This window comes from Procambarus clarkii, chromosome 55 (genome assembly GCF_040958095.1).
Source record: "Procambarus clarkii isolate CNS0578487 chromosome 55, FALCON_Pclarkii_2.0, whole genome shotgun sequence".
Taxonomy (NCBI): domain Eukaryota; kingdom Metazoa; phylum Arthropoda; class Malacostraca; order Decapoda; family Cambaridae; genus Procambarus; species Procambarus clarkii.
This window is the reverse complement of record NC_091204.1, coordinates 15,678,136-15,697,811: the sequence shown is the minus strand read 5'-3', so window position 1 is coordinate 15,697,811 and position 19,676 is coordinate 15,678,136. Positions and strand designations below refer to the sequence as shown.

The window sequence follows — 19,676 nt, the reverse complement described above, 5'->3', positions numbered from 1 at the left end:
GGGCGTGGCACGTAACTAACGCGGGAGAGGCCGTGGGTGTGGCACAGATGTGACGTGGCAGTTGCACAGATGTGACGTGGGAGAGGTCGTGGGCGTGGCACAGATGTGACGCGGGAGAGATCGTGGGCGTGGCACGGAATTAACGCGGGAGAGGGCGTGGGCGTGGCACGGAACTATCGCGGGAGAGGTGGTGGGCGTGGCAGGTCTATAAACAGTGGTGAGAGGTTAGGCTCCCAAGGTAAACAACTCAATAGTGCGAAAATATATATTAAGAAACTTGAAGGAGGTGTTACTGCGGAGGAGCTGAGACATGACTGCCAGTAACCCATAGCGGGGCTAAGGCGGCCTGATGGGTTTAAGAGGAACTCTTTGACATTCTAATTCATTTTGAGTCTTCTAAATGTATTTGAGAGCATCAAACGCAGCCCGACCTTCCTGTTGGAACTTTCGATGATGTAGAGGTAATTAAGGCAATTGTTTGCAATATTTCTCATTGTGCAGGTAATCGTATTTTACGCTACACATTGAAACATAAAAATATATGGTATGATAAACATTTGCATTTAGTTCACATGTGTGCCTCTGATTTTAAGGGTATTCAATAACACCATTTTTGAAAGCTATATATGGCCAGTCTTCCTGGTTACCAACATACACCCTCGCAGCACTCATCAACAGACTCTTGCAAGCTGTGAAGACTCCGCGTCACGAAAAAAACCGTCTTACACACACCAAAAAATGCACCGCATGCGCTCGTAACGCCCAATGTCTTGATAACTGAAAGTTACGCACCTTTCAGAGTTTCCGTCACAATAGAACGAGATGCAGCGAAGGCTGTCGACGTGTTCGCTTTCAAACCAACTGCGTACTCCCGCTCAGGCCAAGCGGGGAACCCAAGGAACCAGCACGCATGTTATCGTACTGCTCCACGACGACTCTTGTACACTGTAGCTATACTCTACTATCATTTTAGCCCGTCTGGTTGACTTGGTTGTTGCACAGGGATGTGTGGCCCGAGTATATTGCTGCTTGAGTTGTTAGTTATGTCAACATGTGTTTAAGATACGGTAATGTTCACTGTAGGCAACGGTGTTCCGGTAGCAACGATTTTTACAACCCATTCACTGTCACAACACTAAGATCAGAGTTTTATAGCACATATAGACTATACAATATTGTCCTCGCCAATTTAGAATAGTTGGTGCTACTGGTAGGCTTTCTTAAGCTCCAGATACAAGACATTCAGAGAAATGTAGCAGCTTCCCTACAAGGCGCGCACAGTTTACGAAATAGTGTGCGCCTTGTAGGGAAGCTGTCAATTTGTTCTTGCATTTTATACTTTACAGGTTACAGAAGAAATTGTCAATTGAATCCCTTGAAGCTCGTTCTTATACGAGCTTCAACAAGTGTTGAAGTGTCTTGTAGCTCAGGCAGTTCACAGTCGTAAGGTCCCCGGTTTGATTCCTGCGAAGGAGAGATGTTGGACAAGGTTTCTTACACATGATGCCTGTGTTCACCTACCTTGCACAGGAAACATCTCCCGTCACGCAGGATGCAGTCGCACCTCCACAGATCTCCAGTATCAGCTCTTGATACTGGTAATGGCTCAAAAGGGCCACCACTTACGGGCTATTTATGCCCGTGCCACCTTTCGGGTGGCTTAATCTTCATCAATCACCTACACCTACCTTGCGATGATTCCGGGGCTTAGCATCCCCACGGCCCGGTCCTCGACCGGGCCTCCTTGTTGCTGGACTGGCCAACCAGGCTGTTGGACGCGGCTGCTCGCAGCCTGACGTATTAATCACATCCTGGTTGATCAGACATACTTTAGATGTATTTATCCAGTTCTCCTAATTCTCCAGTTCTTTTCATTCTTTTAGCAGTAAATAGGTATCTAGGAACTAGGTTGATAGGGGAGCCGGTCGGCCGAGCGGACAGCACACAGAGCTTGTGATCCTGGGGTCGATCCCAGGCGCCGGCGAGAAACAAGGGCAGAGTTTCTTTCACCCTATGCCCCTGTTACCTAGCAGTAAAATAGGTACCTGGGTGTTAGTCAGCTGTCACGGGCTGTTTCCTGGGGGGTGGAGGCTTGGTCGAGGACCGGGCCGCGGGGACACTAAAGCCCCGAAATCATCTCAAGATAACCTCTCAAGATGGTGTAGGTTGCATTCCTTGTCCCTGACAATAAATAAATCAAAACTATACATACTTTTGTTAATCTAGAAAATTTAAATTGAAATTTAAATGAAATTTCCCTGCCCTGAAAATGCCTGCCTGCCCTGAAAAAAATGCCCTGAAATTTCTGCAATGTAAACCCTAATTATCTTTAATGGTGGGTTTGCAGTTTTTTTGCATCGTGGCAAGTGTTGAAAATAGAGAACATTGTACATTAGATCAATTTAATCAGTACAAAAGAATTACATACAAGACAGTGGAACTTCCGTGCGTGTGAATAGGCTGTGAGGTGAATTGAAAAGCAGCAAATGATAGCTTTCAATTTTTTGTCCTGGCCATTTGGGCTGGTCGGTATAGCTAGAAGCCTTCATCCTCGGTATATGGTCAGTATAGCTAGAAGCCTTCATCCTCGGTATATGGTCAGTATAGCTAGAAGCCTTCATCCTCGGTATATGGTCAGTATAGCTAGAAGCCTTCATCCTCGGTATATGGTCGGTAGTCGGTATAGCTAGAAGCCTTCATCCTCGGTATATGGTGGTATAGCTAGAAGCCTTCATCCTCGGTATATGGTGGTATAGCTAGAAGCCTTCATCCTCGGTATATGGTCGGTAGTCGGTATAGCTAGAAGCCTTCATCCTAGGTATATGGTCGGTATAAGACGGCATACCATAAGACGGAGGAATGTTAGTAAATGGATACAAGTCGTTCTTGGAGGAGGAAAGAGACGAACGCGATGCGCACTGCTTCAATTGCGGTGTGATGGCTGTTCTAATTTTTACTCGTTCTAACACGTTCTTTTTGCAATCGTTCTTGCGTGTCTCTGTAATCGTTCTTGCGTGTCTCTGTAATCGTACTTGCGTGTCTCTGTAATCGTTCTTGTATGTCCTTCTAATCGGCCGTGCATGTCCCTCCAATCAGTCGTGCATGTTAAGAGGAATGCACATTCCTCCTCAGGGAACGATGATATCAGCCTCATTCTTATCCTCCGGGAGGTTAGTAGGCTTGTCCAGATTTGTTGACCTTTATTGAATGTAAAAACTAAGAGGTAGTCATAGCCTTGGTGTTGGTCCGAACACCCACGCGCCTACACCCACGCGCCTACACCCACACGCCTACACCCACACACACACCCACACACACACACCCCCACACACACCCCCATACACACCCCCCCCCCCACACACACACACACACACAGATAGACAGACAGAGGGGGATCACAGGTGGAAACTGAGTGCCCAAATGAGCCACAGAGATACTAGAAAGAACTTTTTTAGTGTCAGAGTGGTTGACAAATGGAATGCATTAGGAAGTGATGTGATGGAGGCTGACTCCATACACAGTTTCAAGTGTAGATATGATAGAGCCCAGTAGGCTCAGGAATCTGTACACCTGTTGATTGACGGTTGAGAGGCGGGACCAAGGAGCCAGAGCTCAACCCCCGCAAACAACTAGGTGAGTACAACTAGGTGAATACACACGCGGATCGAAATCAACTTTAGAATACAGATAAATCCATTAACTGGAGTCTATTTTAAATCCAATATCTTCTAAATGGAGTTTGTATTAATGACGTACTTGTGTACATGCCCGAAACGCTATGCGTAATAGTGGTTTTAGGTATTGTATGTACTAACTATATCTGTAAATCCAACTTTATGTATTACTCATCTATGTATGTATTTTTAACTGAATACAAATTTGAATTTGAATTTCCCAGTGGATGTTGCCATATCAGCCGGTTAAGATCCGTTCGCCTGTCAGTAACTGATTGGGTGAGTGTGCAGAAATTCTCCGTTATAGCCTGGGATTTCTCGACGAGTCTAACATGTATACTGGTATACAGTATACCAGATTGTATACAACTTACGTGTATTATGAATTGCTATACAAATGCCGAAGATAGGAAATCTGTTAGGCTTATCTGAGTCTTCTTAGGGTCTAGAACAACAATTACCATACCCAAATGCAAGCCCACAACAGTTCCCTTACTCCAGGGGTACCTATTTACCGCTAGGTGAACAGAGGCACCTGGTTTAAGAAAACGTACCTCTGGTGATGTTCACTCTTTGTTCTCCAATTATTCCTATGACACCCTGATTGTTAGATTAATTGTAGACTTCTACCATATCTCTCACTCCAGTAGAGCATTGTTGTATTGTGGAGGCTCTGAACCTGACCTTGTATTACTGTCCCACGTGTATGAGGTCAGAGTTGGGGTCAGGCAGGCACCCGTTCTCGCAAATTCGTAAAGTCAATATTGACTTATTAACTACGTGCATAGGTGACATACTTAACATAATAGATACCCTTAAAAAGATTCATAGAAAACACCGACCTTACCTAACCTTGTTAGTATCTTAAGATAAGCATCTTATTGCTTCGTAATTACAATTATTACTTAACCTCAGGCAGGCAGGGATCTCGCTACATTGTTTGTTTTTTTTGTTACAGCTTTGCAATCTCTCGTGTTGTGACAGGGGACGCGAGCATCAAATAACATTCTGGTGAGCCATCGTCACCCTTAGCGTGTTGTCCCTTGCTCTGAATGATCTCATTCTCCACCCTGTCATGCCCTTGGCTGCTGCTAAATGTGATTGGTTGGGGGGTTTGTAAACGTTAGATCTTCTGACATTATTACTCCAATGTCTTTGTCATGGTCGCTACTTTCTTTGTCATGGTCGCTACTTTCTCTGTCATGGTCGCTACTTTCTCTGACGTGTTTTGTGTTCTGTATTCCTCTTAAGGGGTTCGTTCATCTCAAGCTGAAGCAATTGGAGTTTTATCAGTGTATCAGTGTCTGCAGTTTATAGTCTAGGGTGTGTCCTGTCTCTTGGCTTGGCTTCTACATCCACCTAGTTGTACTTGCGGGGGTTGAGCTTTGGCTCTTTGGTCCCGCCTCTCAACTGTCAATCAACTGGTGTACAGATTCCTCAGCCTACTGGGCTCTGTCGTATCTACATTTGAAACTGTGTATGGAGTCAGCCTCCACCACATAACTGCCTAATGCATTCCATTTATTAACTACTTTGACACTGAAAAAATTCTTTCATGGTTGAGGTTACATGGTTCCGTGCCCGCGTTATGATATTTTGTATAAATTTATAAGCGTTGAATTCTAGTTTCAATCTGTGCCAATATTGTTTCCCCATTCTGCAGAAATAATTGGGGATTTTTCTACAAAAATGAGTTTACCGCTATAGGACGTGGCATCTAGAGGCGAGGCATCTACCAGATAAGAAAATGTGTTCCAAACTGTTTTTTCCTGCATATTCAGTGAAAGTGGACACCATTATTTTTGAGTATTGTTCACAAGACGAGTGAAACATGTTTTAAACGTGTAATGCCCTACACGAAGCTTACAGGCTTCCCCACAGCGTGTTCAAGCTGTCAGTTCGCTTGTTTACTGACAGGTAGGTATTTTTCGTACACGTGGAGAGAGGGGGGGGGGGTAGAGGTTAGGCATACAACTTCCCCTTGTGCTGTTCCTTTATTGCCTATCCTGCAGACTTGCATTTTGTTGCTGTATACTTTATATTAAAGCAGTATACCTGTATACACCATTCATCTGGTATATCCAATTTGATGTAGACAATATATTGAACTATAAGAACACCCACTACACCTGCTGAGAGCAGCAGGCGAGAGGCAAGTGGTGTATCGGCTTGTTGTTGTTTAGGATTCAGCTTCTAGGAACAAAAAGTTCCAAGTAGCACGGGCTATGGTGAGCCCGTAGTGGACTTACCTGGCACAGGAGCGGGGCTGTAACTGTGTGTGGTGTGTTAATGAGGCCGGGTTCTCATTTACCCCGAGTCCCACTTTCATAGAATTATACTGTATGTAGTATTATGTAGAGTGTACATCATACATATATGCCTTTACATCTCCAGATGTAAACTCTATGAGCATTAACTGGGTCATGATCCCGCACACCAAGTTATTGAATGTCCTGTTATTAAACCCTCCAGACCCCTTGGCATGAAGTATCTACAGCTTTGCAATCACTTTATTACCTCTCGTGTTCTTGAGGATATCCTCATGTTGACCAGACAACACACTAGAAGGTGAAGGGACGACGACGTTTCGGTCCGTCCTGGACCATATCTTGAGGTTATCTTGAGATGATTTCGGGGCTTTTTAGTGTCCCCGCGGCTCGGTCCTCGACCAGGCCTCCACCCCTAGGAAGCAGCCCGTGACAGCTGACTAACACCCAGGTACCTATTTTACTGCTAGGTAACAGGGGCATAAGGTGAAAGAAACTCTGCCCATTGTTTCTCGCCGACGCCTGGGATCGAACCCAGGACCACAGGATCACAAGTCCAGTGTGCTGTCCGCTCGGCCGACCGGCTCCCTGTGCCGTGACGAGGGTTCGAACCTACGTCCGAGAAGCTCCCAGACGCTGCCTTAATCGACTGAGCTATATAGTCGTACTGGCCTAGCGCTTTCTCCAGACAATTATCTTACTCAGAGGATGGGTATGGGGTACATAATGTAACTAACAAGCCGGCGAGAGTACTTCAATGAGATATAATCATGGGTCTGTTGCCCCTCGTGCAGCCTAGCAATGTCGGCTCTCACACTGGGTTATGGGGCAAGCGGCCGGGGTGTTTGGTAGTGAAGGAACTACCTTCAAATATCACCCCGAGACGCAAGCTGCGTTCAAGGTTACAATGATTATCGAATAAGCTAAGCTTTGTAACTGCTTATTCTTCATATATTTGTTAAGATTTAAATTCTTGTAAGTTTATATGGCATTTTGTGGGGGGGATAACATTACGAAAAGCGGCATTATCGTACATCAGCCAGCAACATTTCTACCCGCCAAAAGAGAGAGTTGCCAGCTACACGCAAGACTTTTTATGCCATATAACTGCTGTACAATTACAACCATAATGTCACTTTACTCATAAACATTCACAGCTGCAACGAACATTAAATAACGGCGTGCTTTTGTAATGTAATCATTCACGTTTGCCATCAAAGGCATCTGGAATTATCGCGTCAACTATCTTATTCCAAGGAGGTCGATGCTCAGGCAAGGAGGTATCGTATATCCAGTGACATAGAAGCTTTAAGTACGTAGATGCCGGCGTTCTGTGAGCCACAGTGAGGCAGCGTTGACTGAGAGTGCCCATTGGCGTGGGTGTGGGTAATTGGGTTTACTAGCAAGTGTGGGTAATCAAATTTTTAGGCTGGCGTAAGAGATCTTGTTGGCCCATTCACCTGCAAGCGTGGGGGCGGGCTAACGTAGGTGTGGGCGGGTGTAGGGGCGGGCGAACGTAGATGCGGGTGGGCGTGGGCGGGCGTGGGTGGGTATATATAACTGGTTGTGAGGACGAGCAAAACAAACGTACCCCAACTGCCTGAAAAAGCACGATACTTCGCGACAACACACACTAATTTTACCTCTGTATATCTTAACTATTTCCCAGGTGGAAGCGTGTGACAGGTTGTTTGGACTACACTGACCGCACGATCTGATTTGACGGTAAACATTACAATATTTGTTTTGGGTTACGCCACGCGTAGCCCAAGTGTTGACGCTGGCAGCACAGGTGTTACAGGTCTTACCTGCAGGTGTTGAAGCTGTCAGTACAGGTGTTACAGGTCTTAACTGCAGGTGTTGACGCTGTCAGCACAGGTGTTACAGGTCTTAACTGCAGGTGTTGAAGCTGTCAGTACAGGTGTTACAGGTCTTAACTGCAGGTGTTGACGCTGTCAGCACAGGTGTTACAGGTCTTAACTACAGGTGTTGCAGCTTATTTCGCAAGACGGCCAGTAAATACACAATCCGCTCACCAGTTGAGAGGCGGGACCAAAGAGCCAAAGCTCAACCCCTGCAAGCACAACTAGGTGAGTACCTAGTCACGTGGTCACATAGGAATAAAGGGGTTTTTGCTAGGTTGTTGAGGGGTCTCGTGGTACAGTTGGCTGCGTTCTCAACTTGCAATCGTGGATCCCGTTTTCGATTCCCAGCAGACAGAAACGATTGGGCACATTTATATTAATCTAATGCCTCTGTTCACCTAGCAGTAAATAGGTACCTGTGAGTTGGGGTTGCATCCTAAGGAAGCTCAGTATCTTAACTCGCGGTGATTCCAGGGGTCAGTGTCCCCGCGGCCCGGTCTCTGACCAGACTAGTAGTTCCACTTTGAGGGAGAGGGTGTCGATGTAATCCTAAAGATACACACGCAGCCTTCCTGTCCCCAACAAAACGATCTATAATCGATATAGACGGATGTTGCTGGACTATACATCTTGAGGTTATCGTGAGATGATTTCGGGGCTTTAAATGTCCCCGGGGCCCGGTCCTCGACCAGGCCTCCACCCCCAGGAAGCAGCCCGTGACAGCTGACTAAGCTCCGTGAGGCACTGTACCGTGCGGATACAGCCCTGTGCGGATACAGCTCCGCGAGGCACTGTACTGTGCGGATACAGCTCCGTGAGGCACTGTACCGTGCGGATACAGCCCCGCGAGACACTACCGTGTGGATACAGCTCCGTGAGGCCCTGTCCCGTGCGGATACAGCTCCGTGAGGCACTGTCCCGTGCGGATACAGCTCCGTGAGGCACTGTACTGTGTGGATACAGCTCCGTGAGGCACTGTACCGCGTGGATACAGCTCCGTGAGGCACTGTACTGTGTGGATACAGCTCCGTGAGGCACTGTACCGTGCGGATACAGCTCCGCGAGGCACTGTACCGCGCGGATACAGCCCCATCAGTCGCTCCACAGTCAACTAACCATGAAAGTCGAGGATCTGCGTCTTCTCTTTAATCTTAAAAAGCAAGTTTGTTTATTTTGCTCATTGGGCGACCATTGCGAGCACAAGGCACTCCAGTTACGCTTCCTGCTCCCAGTGTCTGGGTTTTGGGTTCTGTTTTAGGTTTTGGGTTCTGTTTTTAGGTTTTGGGTTCTGTTTTAGGTTTTGGGTTCTATTTTAGGTTTTGGGTTCTGTTTTAGGTTTTGGGTTCTGTTTTAGGTTTTGGGTTCTGTTTTTAGGTTTTGGGTTCTGTTTTAGGTTTTGGGTTCTGTTTTAGGTTTTGGGTTCTGTTTTAGGTTTTGGGTTCTGTTTTTAGGTTTTGGGTTCTGTTTTAGGTTTTGGGTTCTGTTTTAGGTTTTGGGTTCTGTTTTAGGTTTTGGGTTCTGTTTTTAGGTTTTGGGTTCTGTTTTAGGTTTTGGGTTCTGTTTTAGGTTTTGGGTTCTGTTTTTAGGTTTTGGGTTCTGTTTTAGGTTTTGGGTTCTGTTTTAGGTTTTGGGTTCTGTTTTATGTTTTGGGTTCTATTTTAGGTTTTGGGTTCTGTTTTAGGTTTTGGGTTCTGTTTTTAGGTTTTGGGTTCTGTTTTAGGTTTTGGGTTCTGTTTTAGGTTTTGGGTTATGTTTTTAGGTTTTGGGTTCTGTTTTTAGGTTTTGGGTTCTGTTTTAGGTTTTGGGTTCTGTTTTAGGTTTTGGGTTCTTTTCAGGTTTTGGGTTCTGTTTTAGGTTTTGGGTTTTGTTTTAAGTTTTGGGTTCTGTTTTAGGTTTTGGGTTCTGTTTTAGGGTTTGGGTTCTGTTTTAGGTTTTGGGTTCTGTTTTAGGTTTTGGGTTCTGTTTTTAGGTTTTGGGTTCTGTTTTTAGGTTTTGGGTTCTGTTTTAGGTTTTGGGTTCTGTTTTTAGGTTTTGGGTTCTGTTTTAGGTTTTGGGTTCTGTTTTTAGGTTTTGGGTTCTGTTTTAGGTTTTGGGTTCTTTTTAGGTTTTGGGTTCTGTTTTAGGGTTTGGGTTCTGTTTTTCTTTGTTTTGGAGATTTGGGATCCGTTTGGTTTGCTCTGATTTTTTTTTTTTGGGGGGGGGGGTATTTTCGGGTCATTTATAGATGATTTTTTCACATTTATTGATTGGGTGATTTTCAGTTCGTTTCGTATCCTTAATTGGTTGTGTTCAGTCTCTTTTTAGGCCCTTTCTAGGTTGTGTGCCCTAATTTTGGATTGTTTATGAATTATTTAGGCTATCGGTCCTTTTCTGGTAATTAGTTTGAGTAGTTTCAAGTGGTGAGTAAACTGGATGGTCGCTTTAAGAGGCATGAAAGTATCGTGTAACGATAAGTATCCACCAGACCCATGGTGGCTCCGAGGACGGAGGAATATGATAGTTGGAACATCAACAAGGCGCCCCTCACTCGATATGATAAAAGGGTTATGATTTGCTCCATTAATGGTCTTTTACGTATGCCGTGTGACATGGTATGGGGAGGGGTGGTTGTGTGGGGGTGTGGGTGGGTGGGTGGTGTGGGTGGGTGGGTGTGTGTGGGTGGGTGGGTGTGGGGGTGTGTGTGTGTGTGTGTGTGGGTGTGTGGGTGTGTGTACTCACCTAATTGTACTCACCTAATTGTGCTTGCGGGGGTTGAGCTTTGGCTCTTTGGTCCCGCCTCTCAACTGTCAATCAACTGGTGTACAGATTCCAGTGTGTGTGTGTGTGTGTGTGTGTGGGTGTGGGTGTAGGTGGGTGTGTGTGTGTGTGTGTGTGTGTGTGTGTGTGTGTGTGTGTGTGTGTGTGTGTGTGTGTGTGTGTGTGTGTGTGTGTGATTGGCTAACAAGCGTAGTTATAGATTGAAATTGAAATAAGTTTATTGAGGTAAAATACACACAAAGGGATGAGGTAGCTCAAGCTATTCTCACCCCGTTCAGTACATCGTGTTAATACATACATAGACACACATCACAAGCAATAAACATATTACCAAACATTCTGAGAGATAAACATCTACATTTCCTAGTTATAGATGGTTGTGAAGACTTGTACTCTCCCGTTGTTCACAACAGACACGAGCAAATAAATAAGTTTATTGAGGTAAAATACACACAAAGGGATGAGGTAGCTCAAGCTATTCTCACCCCGTTCAGTACATCGTGTTAATACATACATAGACACACATCACAAGCAATAAACATATTACCAAACATTCTGAGAGATAAACATCTACATTTCCTAGTTATAGATGGTTGTGAAGACTTGTACTCTCCCGTTGTTCACAACAGACACGAGCAAATGAACGTTCGTCTCTCGTTCGGAGAGACGAACGGAATAACTTAACCATCATCTAACGGACGAACCCACGAATGAATGGAAAGGGGCACTAAATATGGAAGAGAACTTAGGACACACGAATGGACCGACAAATGCAAGGGCGCACGAAAAATAGCCGTCGTACGAAAGACCTGACGTACATAAAACTGGATACACGAATGAAAGGACATAAGACTCGCTCAATATTGGTGTCTAAGACATGCAACTGTACCATTGTAATCACTGCCATCAATTGATATCGTAGTTGTTACCTTGAACGCAAATTTTGCTACAGTGTACCTATTAATATCCTTCACATCTTGCTGCAATGTAGCCATTAATATTCTTCAAATCTTGCTATAATGTACCTATCAGTATTCTTCAAATTTTGCTACAATGTACCTATTAATATCTGTTAGATTAAGGACTTGTCCGAAACGCTACGCGTGTCAGTGACTTTAGAAGCAAGTATAAACACCAATATTATGTATTCACAAACCCAATGTACCTTCTTGTACATATATACATAAATAAATACAAACGGAGAGAGAGAGACACCGTCAGAAACTGAACGGTAAGAAAAGGAAAACCGAGAACGGCGCAGACAAAGAAACATAAAAGTGTATAAACGCCGTAGAGAACACAGAGAGTCAAACAAGAAATGAACTAAAGTAATGAATGATGTGATAAGATCAAACTGAAAAGTTACATTTAAGGGATAAGGGCGAGCTGTAGGCTACGTATCTCTTCCCCTGACCGATAAGGGGGCAGGGCAGGGGCAGGGGCAAGGGCAGGGGCAGGGGCAGGGGCAGGGGCAGGGCAGGGCAGGGCAGGGCAGGAGCAGGGCAAGGCAGGGCAGGGCAGGGCAGGGCAGGAGCAGGGCAGGAGCAGGGCAGGGCAGGGCAGGGCAGCGGGTTGCCCGCGCTCCCTTGAGAGTCGACCAAGACTTACCAAGCCCGCACTCTATACTTACCCCACAGAGAGAGCCCGGCATGCGGGAAGTAGGGCAAAGGGTAGGGGGGGGGCTGAGGAAAGGGGGTAGCAGGAAGGGTAGAAAGGGCGCCATAAAGGGAGGGTAGGATGGTGGAATAGGACAGCTGTGTCTATTCCTTTGGGAGGGTCTTAGCCACTGTTACAATACCACACCTGTAATGGTTGGTGGGAAATTTTTTTTTTTTTAGATTCAACTACTTGGAACTAAACGTCCCAAGTAGCACAGGCTATGGTGAGCCCGTAGTGGACTTACCTGGCACAGGAGCGGTGCTGTAACTTGGGGTGGGGAGGGAGGGAGGGAGGGAGGCTGTTTTTACGATGGAGAGGGAGGGAATTATCTGGAGAAATCGCCAAGCCATTACGACTATATAGCTCTTGGAAGGGATAGGGATTTGGGATGGGACGGGGGAAGGAATGGTGCCCAACCACTGCATGAAGCGAGACTGTCGCTCTACCGTCCAGCTCATGATGATTGGAGAGTTACAGACGAAGGAAAATATATAGAAATGTGGTGTATAGAGAGTTGTGATAGCAGGGGGACTGACCGCTTTGTGTGTGTGTACTCACCTATATGTGCTTGCGGGGGTTGAGCTCTGGCTCTTTGGTCCCGCCTCTCAACTGTCAATCAACTGGTGTACAGATTCCTGAGCCTACTGGGCTCTATCATATCTACATTTGAAACTGTGTATGGAGTCAGCCTCCACCACATCACTGCCTAATGCATTCCATTTACAAACTACTGTCACTTAAAAAGTGCTTTCTAATGTCCCTGTGGCTCATTTGGGTACTCAGCTTCCACCTGTGTCCCCGTGTGCGTGTACCACCCGTGTTAAATAATCCATCCTTGTCAACCCTGTCAATTCCCATGAGAATTTTGTATATGGTGATCATGTCACCCCGAGCTCTTCTGTCTTCCAGAGTCGTGAGGTGCATTTCCCGCAGCCTTTCCTCGTAACTCATGCCTCTTAGTTCTGGGACTAGTCTAGTGGCATACCTCTGAACCTTTTCCAGCGTCTTCCTATGCTTGACAAAGTACGGGCTCCATGCTGGGGCCGCATACTCCAGGATTGATCTTACATATGTGGTGTACAAGATTCTGAATGATTCCTTACACAGGTTCCTGAAGGCTGTTCTGATGTTAGCCAGCCTCACATACGCCGCCGATGTTATTCTTATTATGTGGGCTTCAGGAGACAGGTTTGGTGTGATATCAACTCCTAGATCTTTCTCTCTGTCTGTTTCATTAAGTACTTCATCTCCTATTCTGTATCCTGTGTCTGCCCTCCTATTTCCACCGCCTAGTTTCATTACTTTGGATTTACCCGATTTACTGATATTTACTGCCTAGGTAACAGGGGCATCAGGGTGAAGGAAATTCTGCCTGTGTGTGTGTGTGTGTGTACTCACCTAATTGTGCTTGCGGGGGTTGAGCTCTGGCTCTTTGGTCCCGCCTCTCAACCGTCAATCAACTGGTGTACAGATTCCTGAGCCTATTGGGCTCTATCATATCTACATTTGAAACTGTGAATGGAGTCAGCCTCCACCACATCACTTCCTAATGCATTCCATTTGCTAACTACTCTGACACTGAAAAAGTTCTTTCTAACGTCTCTGTGGCTCATTTGGGTACTCAGCTTCCACCTGTGTCCCCTTGTTCGCGTCCCACCAGTGTTGAAAAGTTCGTCCTTGTTTACCCGGTCGATTCCCCTGAGGATTTTGTAGGTTGTGATCATGTCCCCCCTTACTCTTCTGTCTTCCAGTGTCGTGAGGTGCATTTCCCGCAGCCTTTCCTCATAACTCATGCCTCTTAGTTCTGGGACTAGTCTAGTAGCATACCTTTGGACTTTTTCCAGCTTCGTCTTGTGCTTGACAAGGTACGGGCTCCATGCTGGGGCCGCATACTCCAGGATTGGTCTTACATATGTGGTGTACAAGATTCTGAATGATTCCTTACACAGGTTCCTGAACGCCGTTCTGATGTTAGCCAGCCTCGCATATGCCGCAGACGTTATTCTCTTTATGTGGGCTTCAGGAGACAGGTTTGGTGTGATATCAACTCCTAGATCTTTCTCTCTGTCTGTTTCATTAAGTACTTCATCTCCTATTCTGTATCCTGTGCCTGGCCTCCTGTTTCCACTGCCTAGTTTCATTACTTTGCATTTACTCGGGTTGAACTTCAACAGCCATTTGTTGGACCATTCACTCAGTCTATCCAGGTCATCTTGTAGCCTCCTACTATCATCCTCTGTTTCAATCCTCCTCATAATTTTTGCATCGTCGGCAAACATTGAGAGGAACGAATCTATACCCTCTGGGAGATCATTTACATATACCAGAAACAGTATAGGTCCAAGGACTGACCCCTGCGGGACTCCACTTGTGACGTCTCGCCAATCTGAGACCTCACCCCTCACACAGACTCGTTGTCTCCTGTTGCTTAGGTATTCCTCTATCCACCGGAGTACCTTCCCTCTCACTCCAGCCTGCATCTCCAACTTTCGCACTAGCCTCTTGTGTGGCACTGTATCAAAGGCTTTCTGACAATCCAAAAATATGCAGTCTGCCCACCCTTCTCTTTCTTGCCTTATTTTTGTTGCCTGGTCGTAGAATTCAAGTAACCCTGTGAGGCAGGACCTGCCATCCCTGAACCCATGTTGATGCTGTGTTACAAAGTTCCTTCGCTCCAGATGCTCCACTAGTTTTTTTCGCACAATCTTCTCCATCAGCTTGCATGGTATGCAGGTTAGGGACACTGGCCTGTAGTTCAGTGCCTCCTGTCTATCCCCTTTCTTGTATATCGGGACTACGTTAGCTGCTTTCCAAGTATCTGGCAGTTCCCCTGTTGCCAGTGATTTGTTATACACTATGGAGAGTGGTAGGCTCAGTTCTCTTGCTCCTTCCTTTAGAACCCAAGGGGAGATTCCATCTGGGCCTATAGCCTTCGTCACGTCCAACTCTAGTAAATACTTCCTTACTTCCCCACTGGTAATCTCAAACTCTTCCAGTGGTTCCTGGTTAGCTATTCCCTCACTTACCTCTGGAATTTCTCCTTGTTCTAAGGTGAAGACCTCCTGGAATTTCTTATTCAATTCTTCACACACTTCCTTGTCATTTGTAGTGAATCCTTCCGCCCCTATCCTTAATCTCATAACCTGTTCCTTTACTGTTGTTTTTCTCCTAATGTGGCTATGCAACAATTTAGGCTGAGTCTTTGCCTTGCTTGCGATGTCATTTTCGTATTGTCTTTCTGCCTCTCTTCTCATCCTGACATATTCATTCCTGGCATTCTGGTATCTTTCTCTGCTCTCCAGTGTCCTGTTATTCCTATAGTTTCTCCATGCCCTTTTACTTTGCTGCTTAGCTAGCCTACATCTTTGATTAAACCATGGGTTTCTCATCTTCATTTCTCTGTTTTCCTTTTGGACTGGGACAAACTTGTTTGCTGCGTCCTTGCACTTCTGCGTGATGTAATCCATCATATCTTGGGCCGTCTTTCCCCTGAGCTCTGTTTCCCATGCTATATCTGTTAGGAATTTTCTTATCCCCTCATAGTTTCCCTTTCGGTATGCTAACCTTTTGGTTTCGGTATCCCTCCTCGAGTTCAATAACCCTTCTTCAATCAAGTACTCAAACACCAGTACACTGTGGTCGCTCATTCCTACTGGGTCCTCAAAACCGATTTCTCTTATGTCGGAGTCGTTCAGAGTGAAGACTAGGTCGAGTCTCGCTGGTTCGTCATTGCCTCTCATCCTTGTGGGTTCTCCGACATGCTGCGTTAAAAAGTTGCTTGTCACCACCTCCAATAGTTTGGCTCTCCACGTATCCTCGCCTCCATGCGGTTCCTTGTTCTCCCAGTCAATCTTTCCGTGATTGAAGTCGCCCATGATGAGCAGGTGGGATCTATTTCTACAGGCAGCAGAGGCTGCCCTCTCAATTATAGTGTTAACTGCCTTGTTGTTGTTTTCATACTCTTGACTGGGTCTCCTGTCATTTGGTGGAGGGTTGTATATTACTGCTACTACTATTCTTGGTCCTCCCATTGTTATGGTGCCTGCTATGTAGTCTCTGAACTCCTCACAGCCCGGGATGGCCATCTCCTTAAAACTCCATTCCCTTCTCATGAGTAGGGCCACTCCGCCTCCTCCTCTACCTTCCCTCTCTTTCCTTATTACTGTATACTCCTGGGGAAACACGGCATTCGTTATGATTCCAGAGAGTTTTGTTTCAGTGAGTCCGATTACATCTGGGTTAACTTCTTGTGCTCTTTCCCTTAGTTCACTTGTCTTGCTTGTGATCCCATCTATGTTCGAGTACATCACCCTGAAACTGACTCTCTTCTGCTTCTTTTCTGGGGGGGACCTTTGGGATCTGGGGTGAGTGGGAGCTGGGGGGACCTGGCACGGGGGGATTGGTGGAGGAGGGAGGGCTTGGGGTGGTGGGGGAGAGGGGGAGTGAGTGTGTGTGTGTGTGTGTGTGTGTGTGTGTGTGTGTGTGTGTGTGTGTGTGTGTGTGTGTGTGTGTGTGTGTGTGTGTGTGTGTGTGTGTGTGTGTGTTTCTCTCTTGTTATCGAGCTAGAGGACGGTGGGGGTTCGAATCCTGGCCGGGTCAAAGAGTTCAAAGTGATTAATGGCTCACACGTTTATACAGTCAAGAGTCAATCTCTCCTCTCTCACTCTCACTCTTTCTCACTCTCTCATTCACTAGGCGTTTGGGGTAAGAGTGCCACCAATTTGTTTAAGGAACTGGGTTCTAGACCAATTGAAACAACAAGAGACCCTAGAGCTGCCAGTTTCCTTTTCCAGCGCCTCGGCGTGGCGTTACAGAGGGGAAATGCTCACTGCATTCCGGGTTCCTGCCCGCCATCTGAGGAGCTGGAGGAACTCGACAATATATGATAATTTATCTTTGTACCTTGACTGTAACTCCTCTTTTGTTTAATAAAGTTTAAATAAAATAAACACTTATATAAGGGGGGTGATAGGAGAAGATAATATGTGCCAGTCCCTCGGGTGCTGCATATCCTCTTCTTCGAGGTTTAAGGCTCCCTACAAACACAACCAGAGGTGGTACCCTCCCTATATATATATATATATATATATATATATATATATATATATATATATATATATATATATGATTGTTACTTAGCTAAATGAATTTAGGATTCAAATCCTGAGCCCATTGTGTGTTATAAATTGTAGGAGATTGTTATATTTGGATTGCAGTGTTGAATGCAACAATGGCAGGGGAGCGTTATGGTGTAAGCTGTGGAGATACGCTCTTTCATGCTCTCTTCATTTCAGTGTGAAATTTATGCCTTTTAGGTCCGTATTTATGTAATGGTGTTTCCTTGCTGCTAGAGTCTGTACTCGCCTAATTGTACTCACCTAGTTGTGCTTGCGGCGGTTGAGCTCTGGCTCTTTGGTCCCGCCTCTCAACTGTCAATCAACAGGTGTACAGGTTCCTGAGCCTATTGGGCTCTATCATATCTACACTTGAAACTGTGTATGGAGTCAGCCTCCACCACACAACCTGTGTGACTGATTTCGTGTGCGTTGCTTTCTGGTGCCTCCCACTCAGTCCTTTCATGTTGGAGCCTTGAGTGAGGTCTAATAATATTTGATTCAGGTTTCTGTATTGGGTTTGTTGATAGTCGTTATTATTGAGTTGTGAGCGCCGGTGGTGATTGGGTGTCTTAGAAGGGGGTGGGGGCGTGGGGGGGGGGGATGGTAGGATGGTAGGGGGGCGTAGGGTGGGTGGGGGTGGGTTGGGAGGGAGGAGTGGTGAAGAGAAGGTATTTTCTCACTTTATGGAGAGTGAGAGGATGGTGATGAAACATAATATGAGGGCAGGTGGTGGGAGAGCAGGGGTGAAAGTGGGGCGAGGTGGTGGGGAGGGAGGGAGTGTAGGGCAGGTGGGGAGGGAGTGAGGGAAGGGCAGGTGGGGAGGGAGGGAGGGAGGGAAGGAAGAGCAGGTGGTGGGAAGGGAAGGCTTAGCGGTGGGTAGAACTGCGTTAGCGTTACTCAGCATGTAGAAGCAAGCAATATTAAGAACTAATAAACAACTATTCCCTCCTCACAATTTAACCACTAGTACAACATATTTACAGCCACGAGGTACTCTCCCAAGGCCCAGCTGGAGCTGTGACCAGCAGGAACAGCAGCAGCAGCAGTCTATAGTCTCTCAGCTGCTGTTTACACCGCGCCAAAATCGGCGATTTCTGGCGGTTATGTAAGCGAGGCAGAACGTTGGTCCGCCTGAGCTAACCTCCAGAAACAACTTTGATTTGATTGTTGCCGATGGAGGCGGCTAGTTTATTGTGCACCCCATACTCATCCTGTGAGTGGTAACGCAAAAAGCATTACAGAGGGCACAAAAGGTCTTTATCAGACCTCATCTTAGATTATTACATAAACAGTTTCATTTATCCTTCACACCTTATAGTTACAATGTCAGCAAGTTACAGAGAAAGTGCTATTTCAAGAGCTATGTATTTAGAGTAAGTCATTATACATTAATGGTAGGTGTTATCGCTAATATCAACCTTATGCCAGAGAGCCTAGCGCGCCAACCCGAACAGGACGGGGGTTTAAATTCAAATTTTCAAATTCAAATTTTTATTCAGGTAAAAATATATACATAGATGTTGAGTTACAAACATACTGTTGGATTTATAGATAGAGCTAATACATAAAATACTTTAAACCACTAATATGCTTAGCGTGGCTCTTCAAGGGGGGTAAATGGTATTCCGGGGACAGGGAGACTGATTAAGGGATATTGTGTGGGGGAGGGCGGGTCTGTCTTATCTCTTCGGTCACCCAAGCATTTACTAGCCAGACTCAGGGGAGTTTAACCGAGGGAGGAGCCATAGACTCGCAACATAACACCCGCTATCTTTAGGTTATCATGAGATGATTTCGGGGCTTAGCGTCCCCGCGGCCCGGTCCTCGACCAGGCCTCCTTCTTTTTACACACCCCCAGGAAGCAGCCCGTAGCAGCTGTCTAACTCCCAGGTACCTATTTACTGCTAGGTAACAGTGGGGCATCAGGGTGAAAGAAACATTTTGCCCATTTGTCTCCGCCTCCACCGGGGATCGAACCCGGAATCAGGGGGAAATAATCAGGGCATATAAGATAATTATCAGGAGAAAGCACTAAGCCATTACAACTATATAGCACTAGGAAAGGATAGGAGGATAAGGATTTTGGATGGGACGGAGGATAAGGATTTTGGATGGGATGGAGGAGAGGAATTTAGCCTGATTAGTGCAGGAACGAGTGGACACAGGAACAAACTACCAAATGATCCACAGGGATACCTTTCCCCTGGGCTGTAGCAGACTCGAACCTCAGACCCACGTGTGAGAGCCCGAAGTTCTATCGCTTTTATGATCCACAGAGACATTAGAAGTAGCTTTTTTCTGTGTCAGTGAACAGTTGTGAATACATTAAGAAGTGGT

At 46.0% G+C, this 19,676-nt stretch overlaps 1 protein-coding gene across 2 annotated transcripts in view; it reads right to left on the bottom strand.

The window, feature by feature from the left end:
• The window catches only part of LOC123755131 (uncharacterized), a 51,009-nt gene that overhangs the window by 20,806 nt on the left and 10,527 nt on the right, over positions 1–19,676 (bottom strand). Inside the window, exon 1 of one of the 2 annotated variants that reach the window (XM_045737620.2) lies at positions 793–951. The exons of the other annotated variant lie outside the window; for it this stretch is intronic. The gene's annotated coding sequence lies outside the window, so the exon portion shown is untranslated. Of the gene's footprint in view, positions 1–792; positions 952–19,676 lie in introns of those variants that run through there. 2 annotated transcript variants of the gene reach the window in all.